The following is an 18,563-nucleotide window of genomic DNA, read 5'->3' as shown; positions in this document are numbered from 1 at the left end:
GCTCAATATTTCTAAGAATTAGATTAAGAATTATTAGTTGCATTTTTTTTTGAGTTGATGTGTGACTGATGCAATTCCATTTAGTTTCTAACTGGACTTTTAAGTGGCCTGTCCTTAGAAATTACATCTGCCATGTCTGTAACAAAGTTACATCTTTGGATTGTTATTAGTGACATATATCGACCAGGCTGAATATTCAGCCGATGCTTGACCATTTTAAGATTCATTATCAGCTGACCCTGGCAACTGACATTGGATAGCAAAAAATGTGCACTTTCAAATATTTATTTTGTGAATTAAGCAAATATTTTGTAAGTCTTGTTGGGCCTCATGTATTCAGATAGAAGACAAAGGCAGGCCTAACAGTCATAAAAAACATTCCTCAAGCCCCCTCCTTTTAAGTCAGATGTTGTACTGATAAAAATCGTGCCAAAATCAAACAAAGGGAGTCCAAAACAGACTACAGATCCATGAAGCCTTGCCCTCTAAAGGATCGAGCTCTCAACTCCTATTGGATGAGGCACACAACAGAACATCCCTCAAACATGACATCATCAGGACTTCAAATAATTCTGAAATGCTTCCAAAGTGGCTTCCAGCGACTTAGTTCACCGAATACGGAGTATAAATATTGTTTTGCTGTATTGTGGTCCAACCAAATTGGACTGTTGTGCATTTTCGCCATCGCGGGTGAGACAGCAACTGAGTTCATCCATTAAAGAGTCAAATAACAAGGGACTTTTACGAGCCCCGCTCATAAAACCGCGTCTCTGAGTGATAAACACGGCTGCTTTATCTCCAGCTATCGCGAAATCAGCTTTCGGGCCGTCACTTAATCATCTCTCTCTCTCTCACTAACCACACTGACACACACACACTGTCACACACACCTTATGTGTTATAGGATTATTTTATTTCCATATCTAATCATATCACTGTTTAGTTTGTAGTTGTAAGTCGGAAGTTTATTGACTGCATTGTATTAATTATTAATTTATATTACTGCATAAATAAACTTCGTTTATATTACAAAGAGAAGTGTTTTGGTTTGTTTAGCATACGCCTGTGTCATGCTGACGGGATGTCAGTGCTCGGATTCAAACCTTCATTCATTGTTTTTTTTCCCGAAAATCGATATTCTTCGGATGTCGATTTTCCTAAGAAAACGATCTAATATTGAGACTGTTTTAATATTCGGTTATTAGTCCCTGATTTCAGGGTGGTGCCCCGTCAATGTTAACCCTTATTCTATTGATTTTTGATAATTATCTTTGATTGAATTTGAGCTAGTGTTAATTTTAATGTTTCATCCATGTTAACAATTAACGATTATCTTTGATAGGTGTTGATTTTAAAGGATTAAAAAAAAGCTAACATTGATTCTCAATGTTCTATTGATTTTAATAATTAATAATTATCTTTGATAATTATTCATTATTGCTAATAACCAAACTTGCTCCTAAACGTAGAACACTACATTTACTGGAGTCCCATATGAGGTTTTAATGAGTTAGATCCAATTAATTAACTTAAATATTGATTAATAACTACAGAAATAATTAATTATTTCTGATAGTAACACTGATCTAAACAACCAGTAAAGCCCTACAGTCTTATTTAGTGTCATTAAATTGTACCATGAATACACCAGCTATGTCTGTCATCCTGCTCTCTAGATATCGGTATTAGCATTGGCCATTTAAAAAAAAAAAAAAAACATTGGTGCACCACTAATTGTAAGTGCATTTATATTAAAGCAAATAATTGTCTGAGAATTTGTTGCAGATAAGTTCCAGACAGTCATTACATGAGCATTATTACGGAAACGCAAGAAATAGTTAAAAAATCATAGTGCAGTCATATACTTGTCCTATAAACCATAGTCAATTTCTCTTTAAAGTGGGAATATTTGACTACATGAGGCAAATCTGTAAATACTTGTACAGTGATATAAGGAATGTGTCATACTTTTAATTACGGATTACATAATTAGCTCTGTAAACAGTCCCTGGTAACTTGTTTTCTGCGAAAGAGAAAAATGTTTCCTGTGTCCTCCCCCATTTCTGGGAAAATGAAAACATCTTTACTTCACCCGAGCTTATGTAATGTCCCTCTCAACAGTCATTCTGGAATCTTGAATGCTGACATTCCAGTCCTATTCATGTTTCATTTTTCTCTTTTTCCTCTTAGGGCTTCGGTGATTGCGAAGTATCATTTTGGGTATGTACCACCGACGCGTCAACCAGGTCACCGGCCGCCACATTACCCTGTCTCTGATGGCCAACCCCTCACACCTGGAGGCAGTGGACCCTGTAGTGCAGGGCAAGACCAAAGACGAGCAGTTCTACTGTGGTGACTCTGATGGCAACAGGGTGTGTGTACTGACCTCACAGTCTTAAAGACCCCATGAAATGGCTTTACACACGCAATATTCTTTTGTGTTGACATTCTGTTGGGGTGGGACATATCGAAGGCTTGTCTGTCTTTTTCAAATAGCCAACAGCCTTTGGTTTACATCACAAAGGATTTGCTACTTGCTATTGCTAGTAAATGACAAGTTGGATTAAAGGGATGGTTCACCCAAAAATTTAAATTCTCATCATTTACTCACCCTCATGCCGTCCCAGATGTGTATGACTGACTTTCTTCAGCAGAACACAAAGATTTTTAGAAAATGATCTCAACTCTGTAGGTTCTCACAATGCAAGTGAATGGTGATCAGACCTTTTTTATAGCTCCAAAAATCAAATAAAGGAAACATAGAAGTAATCCATATGACTCCAGTGGTTAAATCCATATCTTCAGAAACTATAATAGGTGTGGGTGAGAAACTGATCAATGTAATTATTTTTTTTTTTTTTTTAACTCTGTCTTCACTTTTACATCTGAAAATCACATGTAGTGCCTGTTTAGTTTCACTTTCACATCTGGAAGTGAAAGTTAATGTGGAGATTTAGAGTGGGGGAAAAAAGGACTTAAATTTTGATCTGTTTTTCTCCCACACCTATTATATCACGTCCGAAGACATGGATTTAAACACTCTTAATGTGATTTTTGGAGCTACAAAGGTCTGATCACCATTCACTTGCATTGTATGGACCTACAGAGTCGAGTTAATTTTCGAAAAATCTTCATTTGTGTTCTACTGAAGAAAGTTATACACATCTGGGATGGCATGAGGGTGAGTAAATGATGAGAGAAGGGGATGGGGCATCCTCATTCACAAGACCATTGGACAAAAATTAACTAATTTTTTTTATTTATTTTTTTTTAAGGAAGATTGATAATTTGCAATTTGTCTTCTGTGGTCAGAAAACAGTAAATGATTGACATGGTGTCAGTATGGGGATAGTGTTCTGACTGGCCTTGTCTCTGTAGGTGATGTCCATCCTGTTGCATGGAGATGCAGTCTTCGCAGGTCAGGGCATCGTCTATGAGACCTTCCATTTGAGTGACCTGCCATCCTACAGCACTCGCGGCACTGTGCATGTGGTGGTCAACAACCAAGTGTGTCTCCCACTCATTTCCATCTGCAGAGTATTTACACTTTAAACAGGTCATTTAAATCTTAGAGATGGGCACGAATACTCGGGTACTCGGACATGACCGCAATGATCGATCATGAAAACGATGATCGATTGTGATCATGCATGATGTGACTTTTCACTTAATTCGAAATTCAGTGACAATTACCTGACAACTAAACACAAATGTGTCAAAGAGGGAGCTTATTTTTAATTGAGATTATGTTGTGATTTCGAGGGGTACATTGTTGTCAGAGACGTCTCGTAGCAACCAAACTGATATATGACGCTGCAATGCTATCGTTATGATAATCAAAATGTGTAAACGTGTTTTGAACACCTGTCTCTGCAAAACATTTGCTAAACGCATTTTATTATTTAATGTAAGAACTTTTGCCTGTGGAGGATTTCACTATCCATGGAGGTTCATTTTTTATTCACCTGTCTGCACAAAAACATACAAGTCCTCGGGCATTAAGCAAGTCAGTCCACTTGCAACCATCTTGGCAATGCTCTGGGCAACTATTTCCAGTCAAGTACAGCCACCAGTTTAGAATAAGATCTCCAAAACTGTTTGCCAAGCTTACTAGTTGTGAATGATGTGGGAAATCAGAATAAATATCAACAAAAATGTGATATAAGTTTGCTCATTTCAAATCCGTTAAATAAGCCATAAAGTCAAGGCTTAGAGTTGTCTGGCTGTTTTATCAAATAGTGAGTAGAATAGAGAATTCCTTTCCTACAGCCACTAAGTTGAGCATTGCTTAGAATTTTTTTTTTCCAATGTGTGGCAGTTTTCCTCCCTAAACTCTCTGGTTTACATCAGCATCTTTCCTTAAGCACCAACTCAATCTGTCCCACTCTTCCTCTAAGGTCTCACTCATATTCTGAAGGGCAGGGCAGGGATGGTGCAAAACTGCTCAGTGGACTGGGCTCTGGGAGAATACATGGCCTTTGGCTCTCTTCTAAAGGAAGGCATTCATGTGCGTCTCAGTGGTCAGGACGTGGAGAGAGGCACCTTAAGGTAAGACCAGGAACATGATTAAACTTGATTTGGAAACAACTTAAGTCTTTGTTTTTTTTGTTTTTTAATTGTCTTTTTAAAGTTTGTGTTATTCATATTTCTGCTGGCTTGTGTTCTCTTCAGTCATCGCCACCACATGCTGCATGATCAGAATGCAGACAAAAGGACTTGCATTCCCATGAACTACATAGATCCAAACCAGGCTCCTTACACTGTGTGCAACAGCTCCCTATCTGAATGTGGGGTTCTAGGTGGGTATTCATTTATCCATGTCTTTTTAACCCTTGAATGCACCTATGGGTCAGTTTGACCCATTTTAACTTAACACTGATTGACATTAACTTAATTCGGCCTGAAGCTTCATGACACCCTCCATGGAGATGGACAGAAAATGTAATTATTTTTTTTTATTTCATGTATTTCATAAAGCTGTAAAAAAAAATTCTAAGAAGTACTTACGGGTCAATTTGACTCACTTCATGTGAAGACATTTGAGAAAGCTGTAAAATGGTAGAACAGTTCAAAATGTTATTCATAAGTACACTTACTCATCATTGCTCACGCGCACACACCCACATATGTGCTCGCACAGCAACCCCCACCCACACATGCTCACTCACGAACGTGAACACAAGTTTTCTCAGTAATTACAAGTACAAACAATTATTAGCTCAATATAAAAACAATGAAGGCCAATGGGAACGCGCGTGTGTGTGTGTGTGTGTGTGTGTGTGTGTGTGTGTGTGTGTGTGTGTGTGTGTGTGTGTGTGTGTGTGTGTGTGTGTGTTTCAAGCAAGACCTGACCCACACCACCCGCCCATACACTAACACAGTGACAGTGGTATGAAAAGTGCTGTATTACAAAGTAGCACTAGCATCATAATAGTATTCAAAACAGAAAGTGCAACAGGAATTTTTTATTTTTTTTTAAATGACTGGTTAAGTGCTCATGGAAAAGATGTGTTTTTAGTCGTTTTTTGAAGACAGAGTGAGTCAGCTTCACGGATGGAGTTAGGAAGGTCATTCCACCAATGTGGTACGATGAAGCTGAAAGTCCGGGAAAGTGTTTTGGTGCCTCTTTGTGTTGATACAACAAGGCGACGTTCCTTAGCCGACCGCAGGCTTCTAGTGGGCGCGTAGCTCTGCATAAATGATTTTAGGTATGCTGGATCAGACCCAGTGACTGTTCTGTATGCCAGCATCAGAGCCTTGAATTTGATACGTGCATCAACCTGCAGCCAGTGGAGAGAGACAAGGAGTGGTGTAACATGTGCTCTCTTTGGTTCATTAAAGACCCAGACTTGCTGCTGCATTCTGGATCATTTGCAGGGGTCTAATTGTACATGCCGGGAGGCCTGCAATGAGAGCGTATCAGTAGTCTAGTCTAGTTATGACAAGTGACTGGACAAGCAGTTGTGTGGCATGTTCAGAGGGGAAGGGTCTTATCTTCCTGATATTGTAGAGTGTAAATCTACATGATCTTGCAGTCTTTGAGATGTGGTCTGTGAAATTTAGTCTGTCGATGGTTACCCCTAGATTTCTGACCGATTTGGAAGGCGTTACTATAGTTGCACCCAGCTGCACGGTGATGTTGTGTTCAACCGCAGGGTTGGCTGGAAAGACAAGGAGTTCAGTCTTGGCTGGGTTGAGTTGCAGGTGGTGCTCCATCCAGGCCAAGATGTCCACCAGGCAGGCAGAAATTCGAGCAGTCACTGTGGTGTCGTTGGGCTGGAAAGACAAGTAGATTTGCATGTCATCAGCGTAGCAGTGGTAAGAGAAACCATGTGCCTGAATGATGGGTCCCAGTGATGTTGTGTAAACAGAGAAGAGAAGTGGCCCAAGCACTGATCCCTGAGGTACCCCAGTAAGTAGCTGATGTGGCTTGGATACCTCACCTCTCCAGGCTACCTTGAAGGACCTACCTGAGAGATGGGAATTAAACCAGTCAAGCACAGTTCCTGTGATGCCCAGCGAGGAGAGGGTAGAGAGTAAGGCCTGAATGTCAATACAGTACAATACTGTACATTCTATCTAATATATTTTTATTTTTATTGAATAACGTGTATCTATATAGTGCGTATTGTATACTGTACAGTGTATGTTATTATTTGTATACTGTTGAGTGTAATTATGTGTATAACAGATGTTTAAATTGTGTTGTGTTAATTTGATGTTATTGTAAATTGGTATATGTCTCATCACTGTCACGACTGCTATGTTGATTGGAACTGCACCCAAGAATTTCACACACCATTGCACTTGTGTATATGGCTGTGTGACAAAGTGATTTGATTTGAGATCTGATGGTTGACTGTGTCAAAGGCTGCAGAAAGGTCCAGCAGAATCAGGACTGATGATCTGGATTCAGCTTTCGCCCGTCTCAGTGAATCGGTGACAGACAGTAGGGCAGTATCGGTGGAGTGTCCGCTTTTGAAGCCTGACTGATTGTCATCCAGCAGCTTGTTCTGTGAGAGATAAGCAGAGATTTGATTGAAAACTGCCCTTTCAAGTGTTTTTGCCATGAATGGGATGAGAGAGACTGGTCTGTAGTGTTCTATTTGTGTGGGATTAAGTGCGGGTTTCTTCAGCAGCGGGGTTACTCGAGCCTGCTTAAATGTAGTGGGAAAAGTGCCTGTAAGTAGAGATGTGTTAATTACATGTGTGTGCAGGTAGGATGGACGGAGAAATAGCGTGGAGAAGGTGAGAAGGAATGGGGTCAAGGGAACAGGTGGTGGGGTGGTTGGAGAGGAGGAGTTTAGAGCCCTCGGTGTCAGTCAGAGGAGAGAACATGGCAACAGAAGAGTTGCATACAGGAGACAGGTGTTTGACAGGGTGTGATGCTGAGAATGTATTGCTGGATGGTTGTAACCTTATTAGTAAAAAATGCGGCGAAGACATCTGCTGTCAGTGATTGTGTCAGGCAGGGGGAGGGCAGAGAAGTGTGTTGAATGTTCTAAACAAGCTGCGAGTGTCTGTGGTGCTGTTGATCTTGTTCTGGTAATAGGAGGTTTTTGCAGATTTAACGTTATCTGAAAAAGTTGCAAGCAGGGACTGATTTGTCTAGATCTGCTGGATCTTTAGATTTCCGCCATCTCCTCTCAGCTGCCTGAGGTCAGTCCGATGTTCACGAAGGACGTCAGACAGCCAGGGGCTGGGTGGAGTAGCACGTGCTGGCCTAGAGGAGATAGGACAGATGTTGTCTAGACAGGTTGTTAAAGTAGAGCTTAGTGTGTCTGTGGCAGTGTTTACATTTAAGCGTGGCAAATACATTTTGTGTAGGAAGAGAGGTAGAGACAGCAGTGGAAAGGTGAGAGGGAACGTAGGTTACGGCGAAAGGAAACCAAAGGTGGAGTCCGTTTTAATGTAGATGGGAGGGTCATGTTTAATTGAACAAAGCAGTGATCAGAGACATGTAAAGGAGTAACAAGAATATTTGAGTTGGTACAGTTACGTGTAAAGATGAGGTCCAGCTGGTTGCCCGATCTGTGAGTTGCTGTGGTGTGTAGTTTTTCCAAGTCAAATGAGGCCAGGAGAGTATTCAGTACAGTGGCCTGGGGCTTGTCTTGGTGTATGTTGAAATCACCAAGAACTACAAGTGGCCTACCATCCTCCGGCAAGGAGGATAGCAGGACATCCAACTCAAAGTTTGTCAGCTGACCTGGAGGGCGATAGATGACAACATGTATTTTTATGGGTTGCATTGTAGTAATAGCATGGAATTCAAAACTAGTATTGTTACATAGTGAAGAGTGTGGTGAAAATGTCCAGTTGTTATGAATGAGCAAACCTGTTCCCCCACCCCTACCGGTGTGTCGAGGGGTGTGAGAGGAGAAGTTGTTGGAGAGAGCAGCAGGTGTTGCTGTATCCTCTGGACGTATCCATGTTTCTGTCAGTGCCAGGATGCTGAGGGTGGACTGCGTGGCAAAGGCTGGAATGAAGTCAGCTTTGTTCACCGCTGACTGGCAGTTCCAGAGTCCCACTGATAAAGAGAGCGGAGCAGGTGGTGAGGTGCAAAGTGGCCGTTGGTTGTGTGGGTTGCATTTGGTCTTGCATCGATATCGTGTAAACGGTCTGTAACCGATAACAAGGATGTGCTTGAAGGCATGTATTATTCATGAAGTAGACATGTTAGTGTGTGTGTGTGTATATATATATATATAAGGAAAATAAGAAAAGACACGATAACAAGATACATAAGTGCTATGGTGAGTGGTGCCTTGTCGGTGTCCTTGCTCGGTGGACTTGCACATGTCGACTCACTGGTCTTTACCCAAGTACATCTTCACACGAGGAGGGCTTTACACGAGGGCTACCACTTCCGCTGCCGCTTCCGGATCAGCATTCAAGTCAAATATATTCGCGATAAGCCATTCAATGAAAAAAAGTAGGACACGCCTTAATGCTACTTAGCATAACAAAGCTAGTCACGTGGTCAACAGAAACTAAGGATCGCGCGAGGTGACTTCTGTGCACCGCAAATAAATTATGCTGCACTTTAGCAATCAATAATACCCTAAAACAAGTGAAGCACTGTTTATAAACACTAAAAACCACGATAGTTTTACACACACTGGACAACCAACGCTCAATCTAGCAGTGAATAACCTGGGACAAGTCAACAATATAGCGCGCACACACCAACCTATGTTTAAGCGAAGCGAGTTCAAGACAGTAAACAAACAGCACAAGTCTAGCAATGAATACCACTCTTCAACAAAGTAAAACAATGAAATAAACATACACGCAACTGCAGACTCCTGTAGATAGATTGCTTATCCTCTAAGGGCAACTGTGGTACATGAGTGCTAAGAGTAAAAATAAAATGCTTAAATAAGGCAGTGCTCTCTGTACTTTCTCACTGGCCACATAGTCTCAACCTCAGAGGTCACAACCATGGACTGCATACCATGCGTTCACTGACCGTCTGATGCATATTGTGCAACTAAGAACTGGCTGAAATTGACAGTTCCATTCTGAATGGCTGGTGCTACTTCTAGGGTTTTTTTTTTTTTTTTTTTTTTTTTTTTTTAATTTGTCCCAATTTGGAATGCCCAATTCCCACTACTTAGTAGGTCCTCGTGGCGGCGTGGTTACTCGCCTCAATCTGGGTGGCTGAGGACAAGTCTCAGTTGCCTCCGCTTCCGAGACTGTCAATTGCCGCATCTTATCACGTGGCTCGCTGTGCATAACACCACGGAGACTCTGCATGTGGAGGCTCAGGCTACTCTCCGTGGTCCACGCACAACTTACCATGCGCCCCACTGAGAGCGAGAACCAATAATCGCGACCACCCGGAGGTTACCTCATATGACTCTACCCTCCCCAGCAACTGGGCCAATTTGGTTGCTTGGTAGACCTGGCTGGAGTCACTCAGCACCCCCTGGATTAGAACTCGGGGTGGTAGTCGGCGTCAATACTCCGGGGGGGGCCTGGGTAGATCAGCGAGTAAAGTGCTCGGTGGGGCGCGTGGTGAGTTGTGCGTGGATGCTGCGGAGAATGGCGTGAAGCCTCCACATGCGCTATGTCTCCACGGTAACGTGCTCAAGCCACGTGATAAGATGTGCGGATTGACTGTCTCAGACGCAGAGGCAACTGGGATTCTTCCTCCGCCACCCGGATTGAGGCGAGTCACTACACCACCACGAGGACTTAGAGCGCATTGGGAATTGGGCATTCCAAATTGGGGAGGAAAATAAAAATACTTGCTGAGCTACACAGGCCACCTCTAGGAGTCAGGTTTTAATCAGTCTACACAAAGTTGTTCATGTTAGTTGATGTTATGGGTGCTTCTGAAGAAATAGTCACAAGTTTGAGCAGGCACGTGCACACAGACATCAAAGGGGGCTTGAGCACCTACCCTTTTTCTTTCTCGAGAGAGTGCCCTTTTTTCTGGGGGGGGGTGTTGTTTTTATTTTTATTTTTATAAATGTGTATATATTCCTGTTTGTGCACAGCTTCCCTGTCAAACAAATATATTTATTGAATAAAATCAAAATATCAGGTCGGGAGATGAGACTTTGTCGCGTTCCGATACCCTCCCTCCGCGCAGCAGTGCAGTGCACATCAGACAGGCAGGCAGCAGCCCCTCCCAGCTCCTATCCCAGTTGTGTTTTTCTTGGCTTGTGTGGAGGTGAGTGGTGATGAACAAAAGACTAAGCTACCAGCGCCTCGACTTTACAGCTAATTTGGCAAAAGACAAATATAGTTAACTTGTGTCTTGCTAACATGCATGACTCATGAGCTACTAGCTAATGTAATAAGTTAGCTAAAGTTTAGCCAAGGCAATATATCATGGCCATACAGGCTAATGTACTGTACTTAATGGAGACACTACAGGTGAATACAGTAAAATTTGTGTCTAATAATGTCATCACAATCGCCACATTGATATGCAAATTAGGTGTTACCTAATTAAAATGCGCTAATTTGCATACATTTGACAAGGCACTGCAGGTGAATAGGATAAACAAAATAACTAAAGCATATCACCACAGAACTTCCCCAGTTAATGACTTACATCAAGAGTCTTTTCCCCTGAAATGTTATGTTTAAATATGCAGATTAGCTTGTTTTGGTTAATTTAGAAGAAATCTACAGATGCAAACAGACGGAGGGTAGTAGGCTTAAAACAAACACCATCTAAATGTGTATTTTGGAAGTTTTCTTTCCATTAGAATAAAAGACATGGAAGCAAAATAGACCAAAATCTAAAAATCAACCACTACACCTGCCTTAAACAGTAACTTCATAATTTTGATCGTAGGCTCCTCATCTAATAACGATCCATTCTATTAGTTTGTTGTATGCTGATAGATCTTTACATGATACAGACAGCCCTCCCTCAAATGTGAAACTAAGTCCTTGTCACCGTGTGTGTGGCAATTCAGTATTCTGTTATAGTATTATGAGAAGTGCGCTTTTTCCACTTAAGCCCCTGCCCCCCAAAATGTCTGCACGTCCCTGAGTTTGAGTATCTATCACTCAAACTTTACACTAAATTTAAGAGTTGTATAAAGGCACTTAGCTGCCGGTCTATTATTGTGGAACCTAAATTGCATTAGGGCTGGACGATATGGCTACAAAAATTATATCTACTTTTTTCAGCCTAAAACAAGGGAGAATGTGACTTAATAATTTTCATTAGCCACATTTACATGCAACCAAATAATCCATGTGACTGACAGCACAATCCTACTGAAAAGATTTAATGTAAACACAAATATGATCTGATTGAGCTGGATCCGAATGAAATTTCCATCCGATTGAAAGGGGTGGTGTAAATCTAAAATCTGTTTAAAAGAAAAATATTAGCCATGTAAACGTTTGTATCCAACTACTTTCTCAATCGGATTCCAAAATAGTGTACCTTGCGCTCAAGCGCAAAGCAGTAGTGCGTTTGTATATGTTCATTAATGATACTCATCATGGGAACCTAATTTATACAAAGCAATCGCACTGAATATTCTGCAGAGCACATGTTCTTTAATGCCATCACATACAGCAAAAAAGAACGTGTGTCATTCATAATAGGGACTTTAAGCAGCAGGTGTGGCGTTCTATACGGCGTTCTGTGTTCCATTGCGTGTACGTGACTTCCCTCACTCCTGAAGTCGTAACCATAATTTCGAAAGCATTTCTTTGCCATAGTGACTGTCGATTGTACGTGACAGATTAGGAAAGTAAATGTTAGAATACGTTTTACAAAATATTATGCAAAGGGAACACCGTTAATTGCCTAAACATCCTCCCCAAAACTCGTTACATTTATTACACGCGTTCGGTTATAGGCTTTGAATAAACCTCAAAAATATAGATAGCCTATTAATAATAATATCTAGGTTTTAGACATAGGCTATTTATATCGTACAAGAGAAACTCTTCTTCTGACAGTTATTTCTATTTCTTCTCTTGCTGTTTTAAATACTATTTTTATTTGATTAATTATTAAATGCTCCGTTCTGCCATTATTGCATAGTGCCCTGTCCCCAGCTTTTGCTTAAAGTCCATATTATTTTGTTTCTATTTCACATCTGTAAACTCCTTTTTAAGGGCAACAAGGGACAACACAAACCTGTCTTTACTTTGTACTCATATCCAGAGCAAAGATGTCTGCGGATTTGTAGGAGGAGGAATGGGCATGAGGCAAATATATGGTTAAGCCAGACAGGGTATTAGACACTGCTTCTAATTCTTGGTTTGCCAAGTAGAGTGTGTAACACAAGAAGAAAGCTTTTCTGGCATATTTATTAGATATCTCAAAGCAATAACGCCAATTACAGACTTTGGTGCCATTCTCGCTTTCTCAGCCTTTTCTCCAGTTCTTCAGAATGCAACGACTGACGCTCTTTGTATGTAATGCACGTGTAAACGAATATTTGTACTGCAAAGTTTAGGGGACATATAAACGGTACATTCTGAATCTGCAATCTAATTGAATGTATTCAAATTGACGTAAATGAGTGCATGTAAACACCGCTATTGATATGCACATTTATATTGATATTTTATATATAATGATACATAGTAGCTTAATAAAAAAAACATTATTTACCTTAACATATTTTTACTAAAATTGTGAATGAACAAGGTGTGCAAAAATGTATTGTTTTGAAACATAATTGAACATTGCACTATACTAAAATATTACTGTGGGCCCAGACAAGTTTATTATTATATAATACTGAATTATATTTGTTTTGAGGATTAGATTTGTTTTATATACAATTTAATAGATTTTCTGTCCTATTTACTTCTACTTCACCTGGGGCTTTTATTTTGACACTGAAAGTGCAGTGTCAGTGTGTGACATTTTACATGTTCCTCATCTGTTGAAACGCAGTAATCTCCTTTTCTGTAATACTGTGCCCTGTTTGTAGATTTGTATAATATCATGTAGAGGTAACTAATGTGTGGAATTGTGCGAATGCTTGAACATGCAGTACTTTTCTTTCACGATGCATGTCAACTGCTCTAAAAGCACAAAAAAAAAAAAAAAAAAAAAAAAATGGGGCCCATGAGCCTAGAGAACAGCATGTCACAGGTTTATTCTGAAGAGCACATGACCATGTTTATCTGTCTGTAATTGCAGCATTTTGCAGTTTAATAATCCCATATTACCATGTCGCCATATTGGTGTTATTTTGATTAATTGTGCAGCCCTGAAGGATCATGAAATTAGTCTACTGATGTGCTTTATGAAACTTTATTAGCCAAAAAAAAGCACATTAAAATCATTGCGATTTTATATCGTGAACGTTTGATATCACCCAGCCCTAAATGACATGTAAAGTGACCAACCATAGTTTGTTTTTACATGTCGTCAAGCAAACCCTTCCTGTGCAAGTAGACAGTTCTTGTCCACAATAAAGCTGCAAAGTGAACCAGGCTTAATGCCAATAATCAAAAGTCAGGCTACATGGGACTACTGGACACAGAACAAGCACGTCCTCATGTCTGCGTCTCTTTTTGTGAATGCAGGTTTTGAGTTGGGCTTTGCCATGGCCAGTCATAATGCTCTAGTGCTGTGGGAAGCTCAGTTTGGAGACTTCCATAACACAGCCCAGTGTATCATCGACCAGTTCATCTCCCCCGGCCAAGCCAAGTGGGTCAGACAGAATGGCATTGTGCTATTGCTGCCTCACGGCATGGAGGGCATGGTGAGGTTATATCTTCCTTGATCCACCTCTGTGCTTCCATTGTTCCATCAGTTCCCTTTTTAACCTCTTGCCTGCTGATGTTTCAAGGGCCCAGAGCACTCATCTGCCCATCCAGAGAGATTCTTGCAAATGTGCAACGACGACCCTGATGTTTTCCCGGTAATATCTGCTGCCTTTTGAAATGTACATTTGAACCGAGCACTGTTATGACTATCAATATTGTTCCTGCCACTAATACAACGCTTAATACGGTTTTGTTTGTCACAGAAAATCACAGAAGACTTTGCCGTTCGGCAGCTGTATGACTGCAACTGGATTGTGGTGAACTGCTCCACTCCTGCAAACTACCATGTTCTGAGAAGGCAGATCCTTCTACCCTTCAGAAAGCCTGTAAGGAACTATACTAAACATACAACATAATCTGTACAGGGGTCCCATGGTCATGGAAGAACATTTAAATATCAGGGAATTTAAAGTTGTGAAACTGTCATGGAAAAGTCATGAACATTTTTATAGTGAATATACATATTACTCTTGTGTAGAGTGTGTAAAACTTGCAAGGCATAGTGATCAATTTGTGAGCTAATTGTTTTGAGCTGCTTTTTTCAACGAATCAGAGTAATTAGCGCATCTGTCTGAATCCATATTTAAAAATCCTTATTCAGTAATCACTAACAGCTGGAGAGGTTATGGAAATTTATTGGTCAAAAAGTTATTAAAGAAACAATAGTAAGCTAACTTTTCTAAGCTAAAACTTGATCGTTTTTCTGTCTACTTGCTCTAGCTTATTATATTCACGCCTAAATCGCTGTTACGGCACCCTGAGGCCAAGTCAAGTTTTGACGAAATGTTACCAGGTGATGGCTTTCAATGCATTAAAATAATTAGGCCATGGATTGGGACTAAAACAAACAAAAGGTGAAGTTAATATTAATGGTCTTGTGTGTTTGGGTTTGATTAGGCGCACACTTCAGACATTTGATCCCAGAGGAAGGAAGTGCATCCCAGAATTCAGCGGGAGTGAAGCACCTCGTCTTCTGCACAGGGAAGGTTTATTATGACCTAACCAAAGAGCGAAAGACCAGGGGCATGGGAGACACAGTGGCCATCAGCCGCATTGAGCCGGTATATACACACACACACACACACACACACACACACACACACTCAGTCACTTTCACTACTGTATGTTTACAATATGAACCATATTCAACATCTTTGTAGCATTTGTCCCCCTGGATTCCACTTATGTCAGTTGAGGCTTCTTGCACCCAAACATTCATAATATTTTCCAACCTCTCTCTCTGATCCTTAAAATTAAATGTCTGTTTTCACTACTGTACCTGTAGGACTTCTCTGTGAATAACCTCTGTTATGATTTACTAACCTCTGCATACTATTCACACTGTGTTCATACTGTTGTAGTACAAGCTTTTTTTTGACTGTGTATTATTGTCCAGCTCTCTCCGTTCCCATTTGACCTGGTGAAGGCAGAGGCAGAGACAGAGAAGTATCCACAGGCTCATCTGCTGTGGTGTCAGGAAGAACATAAGAATTAAGGCTACTATGACTACGTCAAGCCATGCATCTGCAGAACCCACAACAACAGCCGTCCCGTTTGGTAACTCATTACTTTGGATTCATTTGTTGGGTTCATTTCACAAAACCTGTCAAGAACATGTCTAGGTCAAATTTCACTCCAAATTCAAAGCTTATTTTACGACTAAATGTTTTTGTATTGTGACATTATTTTCATGCAGTTAAGAACATTTTGCTCCCAATTCTCATTACTGTAATGCAATATATATATATATTCAGCTCTAGAAAAATTAAGAGACCACTGCAAAATGATCAATTTCTCTGGATTTACTATTTATAGGTATGTGTTTAAGTAAAATGAACATTTTAGTTTTATTCTAGAAAGTACTGACAATTCTCCCAATAAAAATATTGTTTTTAGAGCATTTATTTACAGAAAATGACAACTGGTCAAAATAACAAAAGATGCAGTGTTTTCAGACCTCGAATAATGCAAAGAAAACAAGTTCATATTCATTTTTAAACAACACAATACTAATGTTTTAACTTGGGAAGAGTTCAGAAATCATCATTTGGTGGAATAACCCTGATTTTCCATCACAGCTTTCATGTTGTCATGTAAACGAAAACACTGTTGTCCTTACACCATTTAAGGGATAAAAAGAGTCATGACATTACTTTTTATTATTATTTTAATATGTTGCTTCAGGTTCACTTGTGATGTTAGTAATCGTTTTTTGCAAAAATTAAAAATAAAAATTTCACCCTCATTCTGACCCTCTGTCAAGAAACGCTCTGTTTTGGTGCTGCTTCTCCTTTTAAGACTTGACAGTAAACACCCACTGTTCTGATTGGCTCTCTGCTCTTGACTGACCTGCTCCCTTGCTATCTAACTGCTCACCGCTACTGGGCGGGGCTATGGAGGCGATAAGGTAAAGTAGGGGTTGATGTGTTGTGGAGGCGGTCAGATGCAAATGTCTACCACACTGTGAAAATGATACAATGATTTGTTTTTAAAACAGCATAAAGTGACTTATAACAATGAGAATCACCATTATAATCGCCACGAGGATTAGGGGAATTACAAAAACTCAGATGTAAAACATCTGAACGTTTTTGTGAGATTCACCCTGAACGACACCCAGGGGTTTGTGAGGGGTTGTACCGAATCATCACTCGTGCTTGACACGTGTGGTGTTCTCAGGTACGCCGGCCGAGAACCTGCTGCTGCCCCCGCCACAGGGAACAAGAGCTGGAGCTCTTCCTGGACACAGCCATCAACCTGGGTGCCTTTTCGGGGCCCATCTTAACTGCCCCTGCCCCATCCATCCCATTCACCATAATTCCATCCCTCGTCCTTTTGTTTTTCAGGAAAAACTCAACTCCACTGTTAACATTAGAGGGCAAGCCGACAGCTAGGTATCACCACAATATATGACAAAGACCAAAGTACAAGTTTGCTTTGCACTGTAACACAAAAGGAGACGTTAGGTAGAATGTTAGCCTCCAGTCACCTTTCTTCCATTTAATGAAAGTGAACCGTGACTGGGTGGTGGTGTGAAAGTCATACATGTTTGTGAAATCATGAAGGTGAACTAATTATAAGAGTTGTAATTTTTTGGGGTAAACTTGTATTGTTAAAGTGACGCACTGCCTGAACTAGAGGTCTATTCTCAATACTACCACCAAGTACTCACAAAAATCACCAACAAAAAAAGCAACAAACGCTTGCACAATGCCTAAACAGAGGGGACTTAGATGTCTCTGAAATGGGGCATAAAGACTTCGTAGCATGAGAATGTTTGAGGACCATGCATGGATCAATATGTTCCTCTTGCAATAATTTAAAAATACAAGTCTACCAGTTCCCCTCCTAATCATTTAAGTGAACGAGAGAAAATTAGAAGCACCCCATTCTCTCTTCCCTGTTCTTTTTCTTCAACCCCTTCTTCTGCTGTCTCAACACTTCATACCAAATTATCATGAACTTCAGAAGATGACTTCAAGGACTGCATGCTGAAACAATTCTGTCTTATATTTAAACAAAGATGTGGAGATTTAACCACAAGCTAAAATAATCTCTCCAGGACTTAAAAGGATTTATTTTCTTAGCATTGTTTATTCCAATCTGTTGTTAAACTTCATTCAAAAACATGAGTTTCAATCTTTATCCTTGTTTATATGAATACTTGATGCACCACAATTTTAAAGCTGAAGTGTGTCATTTTTGCATCACTATCATCACCAAAAGGAACTGCAAATGTTATTGTTTCCAAACATGCCCCCCGTCTTCCATCGCTTTATAAACTGACAGTCCAGCCCTAAACGCACGCTTGGTTAAAGGGATAGTTCACCCAAAAATAAAAATTCTCATTTATTCACCCCATGCTATCCAAGATGTGTATGACTTTCTGTCTTCTGCAGAACACAAATTAAGATATTTAGAAGAATATTTCAGCTCTGTGGGTACGCACAATGCAAGTGAATGGGTGCCAAAATTTTGAAACTCCAAAAATCCACACAAAGGGAGCATATAAGTAATCCATATCACTCCAGTGGTTAAATTCATGAGTTCAGACATATGATTGGTGTGGGTGAGAAACAGATCAATATTAAGTTTGTCAAATTCTCTGCCCTGCCCATTAGGGGGCGATATGCATGAAGGATGTGAATCCCCCAAAACAAAAGGAGAATGAGAAAGTGTAAGTAAAGTGGAAATTGACTGAGCAGGGAGGAGAATTTATAAAAAAATAAAATAAAAAAAAATATCAATCTGTTTCTCACCCACTCCTGTCAAATCACTACAGAATATATGTATTT

At 40.3% G+C, this 18,563-nt stretch overlaps 1 pseudogene; it reads left to right on the top strand.

Annotated features, from left to right (window-relative positions):
• The window catches only part of LOC127432257 (2-oxoglutarate dehydrogenase complex component E1-like), a 36,198-nt pseudogene extending 20,369 nt beyond the window's left edge, over nt 1–15,829 (top strand).
• The last annotated feature ends 2,734 nt before the right edge of the window (nt 15,830–18,563 follow it).

Source organism: Myxocyprinus asiaticus, chromosome 42 (assembly GCF_019703515.2).
Source record: "Myxocyprinus asiaticus isolate MX2 ecotype Aquarium Trade chromosome 42, UBuf_Myxa_2, whole genome shotgun sequence".
In the NCBI taxonomy this organism is placed as follows: domain Eukaryota; kingdom Metazoa; phylum Chordata; class Actinopteri; order Cypriniformes; family Catostomidae; genus Myxocyprinus; species Myxocyprinus asiaticus.
This window is presented reverse-complemented; position numbering and strand designations above follow the sequence as displayed.